We start from the raw sequence: 3,550 nt of genomic DNA on the forward strand, positions 1-3,550 counted from the left end.
AAACTCTAGTATTATGTTATATGGAGATTATGATTATGTTTTTCACTGCGTATGTTATGGAATATGATTTATGAGGATATGATTAGGTACAACGCACCGGGCCCGGGTTTAAGGGTTTGGGGCGTTACAAATACAATTGCACTACCAATCAACTTTCAATGAGTTACGATTCCTAGTTTAGCCATATAAATCGAAACTACATATAATTGACCCAAGTGTGTACTCCTAGGTTATATTCAGGTATATGAAGGGCATAAGTAGTGTCATGGAGGGCCTAATCATCCATATTCACACTTTTTTTTTCAGTGTTATTCAAAAATGAGGAAATTTGAAGAAAAGAAAGAAACTTCCCTGACTTATTGATGAATCCGTCGAGGAATTAAATTTTCAGCTCTGTACTCGTGCCAAATAAACCTGCATCAAAAATCTAATTTATTCAAAAGTGCATAGATAAATAAATAAATAAATAAAGTAATAAAGATAAAAGGAATAAACAAAAGAAAAACTCTTTGGGTTGCCTCCCATAAGCGCTTGTTTTAACGTCTCCAGCCAGACGTTTCAATCTTCATCAACTAGGATCTCCAAGAGGAATAAATGCAGAGTTCCTCTCCATTTGTTCTCCATAGCAGTGCTTCAATCTCTAACCATTAATTCAGAATATATTCCCTTTCTTATCCTTCAAGTCTATTGCTCCAAAAGGGAAAACTTTGTCAATTGTATAAGGACCTGTCCATCTTGACCTTAACTTACCTGGGAAGAGTTTTAATCGTGAGTTGAAAAGTAGAACCTGCCGTCCTAGAGCAAACTCATGCCTAAGAATCTGTTTTTCATGCCACTTCTTTGTCTACTTTTTGTAGATTTTTGCATTTTCATACGCATGACTTGAGAACGCATAGTGAAGATGCTCAGGGGATTGTTTCAACTCTAGAGATATAGGTTGCTACATCTTTTCTTTAGAGATTATAGAATTTGTCCTTACTACCACAAGTTCTAGCCTCCCCACATGCTGCTGTGTTGTAATCTTCTGCAAGGATCGTGCTAGGTGATTAGCTGGTACATCTTTTTGAAAGGCTTTTTCTACACCTTGCTAAATGACATCTACCCGAAAGCAAGTGCTTGGATCTTCTGGGAATCTCATGTCTTGGTAGATGTTGAACATAACCTCCTCCTTGTCCACTCTCAATGTTAACTCACCCTTTGGAACATCAATTAAAGCCCTTCCAGTGGCCAAGAATTAGTGGAACTTCTTGGTCTTCCTCCATATCTAACACCATAAAATCAGCAGGAAAAATAAATTTATCCACCTTTACTAATACGTCTTCTATGATTCCTTATGGATACTTGATGGATCGATCTGCTAGTTACAAAGAAATGGTTGTTTGTTTCATCTATCCAAGTCCCAATTTCCTGCAAATAGAAAGTGACATAAGATTAATGCTAGCACCAAGATCACATAAAACTTTATCAAAAAATAATTTTCCAATAGTGCAAAGCAAAGTAAAACTCCCTGGATCTTTTAATTTTTTAGGCAATTTCTTTTGAAGAATATCACTACACTCCTCGGTAAGCTTCACTGTTTCAAACTCCTCCAACCTTCTTTTCTTTGAAATGATGTCCTTCAGGAATTTGACATAGTTTGGCATTTGTTCCAAGGCATCTGCAAGAGGAATATTTATGTGAATTTTCTTTAAAATATCCAAAAAGTTAGAAAATTGCTTATCTAACTTTTGTTTTTGAAAGCGTTGAGGATAAGGAAGTGGAGTAGAGAGAATAGGAGGATTGTCAGGAAATGAAATTGTTGGAAGCGTGTCCATCTCTCTTGGCGTATCATCCATAATCTCCTCTTCTTCCCCTTTATTCTTACTTCGGACATTCTTTTCAAGTGTAGGTGTAGACATGGTTTTCCTTGCTGGTGATTTCTCAATTTCTCTTCCACTCCTATGTGTGATGACATTGCATTGTTCCTTAGGATTCACTTCTATGTTGCTAGGAAAAGTTCCTCTCTATTGTGTATTTATGGTCGTGGCCAATTGCCCAATTTGCATTTCAAGATTCTTTATGGCGGCTCCCATGTTGTTATAATGAGTCTCAATGTTATCTAGTCGTGCATCTGTCTTTTTAAACCTTACTTTTGTCTCCTCAACAAAAGATATCATGGCATCCTCAAGTGACATCTTCTTCTCACCTTGATGACTATCAAGTCCTGGAGGAGGTTGCAGCACATTTCTTGTATTTCCATAAGACAAATTCTCATGATTTCGAAGCCCTGCATGGTAATATTATGACAAAGGATCACCATGATAATTGTAGTTCTGATTGTTGATGTATTGAACCTGTTCTTGACTCACTCCAATGCTCGGATCTGTCCTACTTGTAGCTGCCACATATTCTGCACCTTGTGGTATCCTCTGGGTTGTCAAAGATGAAATCTGATGAGATAGAGAAGCAACTTGAGCTGAAAGTGCAGCAAATGGCTCCAATTCATGAATTCCAGCAACTTTCTTAGTCATAGTTCTTTTAGTTGGAAATTGATAGTTATTTGAGGCCATTTCTTACAAAAGAGAAGTAGCACCCTCAGGTGTCTTAGACATCAAAGTTCCCCCAGATGCAGCATCAACTAGGGTCCGTGTTTGCCCATTTAACCCATTATAGAACATCTGAATCTGCAACCAATCTGGGAATCCATGTTGTGGGTAGTGTCGAATCAAATCCTTGTATCTTTCCCATGCTTCATAGAGTGATTCAAAATCATGTTACTTGAATTGACCAATCTCACTACTTAGTTGGGTTGTTTTTGTAGGTGGAAAGAATTTAGCCAAAAAATTTTCTGCCATGTCCTGCCAACTCGTGATACTCCCAGGTTGTAGTGACTGTTGCTAACCTCTTGCTTTGTCCCTCAAAGAGAAAGGGAATAATCTCAGTCTAATGGTGTCTTTAGTAACACCATTGATCTTCACAGTATCACAGATCTCCATAAACATCGCTAGATGGATATTGGGATCATCAAGTGGTGATCCACTAAATTGGGCCTACTGCACTATACTGATTAATGCGGGTTTGAGCTCAAAATTGTTGGCATTGATGGGTTGGCGTATGATACCTGAATAGTTGTCATTCACAATTGGTCGTACATAATCCTTCAAGGCGCGTGGTTGCACATTTTCTTGTCTATTTTCCATGGCTAATACCCTCTTTTTCCTTAGTGCTCTAAGTGTTCTTTCAATCTCTAGATCAAAAGGAATAATGGCACGGGTTCTAGCACTGCGCATCCAACATCGAAAAAACACACCAGAAATATAGAAAAAAAATAATAAAAAAATAAAAAAATAAAGAAATAAAGAAATAAAAAAAAAAGTTCTAAATTAAAACCAATATTACTTTGTATCGTTATTGGCAAAAATAAGAAAACCTCAATCCCCAGCAACGGCGCCAAAAACTTGACCGGTGCAAACTGCAAGTGTATAGTATCGTAATTTTATAATATAATGATGTGTAAAGTATCGTCCTCAGGGATTGATATCTTAATTTTCACCAAGTACCGAATTTATAA

At 37.2% G+C, this 3,550-nt stretch overlaps 1 non-coding gene across 1 annotated transcript; it reads left to right on the forward strand.

The window, feature by feature from the left end:
- Positions 1–2,679: 2,679 nt before the first annotated feature.
- On the forward strand, positions 2,680–2,786 carry LOC131145243 (small nucleolar RNA R71). Its single transcript, XR_009134031.1, has one exon. It is a non-coding gene; the product is annotated as a small nucleolar RNA R71 (small nucleolar RNA).
- The last annotated feature ends 764 nt before the right edge of the window (positions 2,787–3,550 follow it).

The sequence above is a fragment of the Malania oleifera genome, chromosome 12 (genome assembly GCF_029873635.1).
Source record: "Malania oleifera isolate guangnan ecotype guangnan chromosome 12, ASM2987363v1, whole genome shotgun sequence".
Classification (NCBI taxonomy): Eukaryota; Viridiplantae; Streptophyta; class Magnoliopsida; order Santalales; family Ximeniaceae; genus Malania; species Malania oleifera.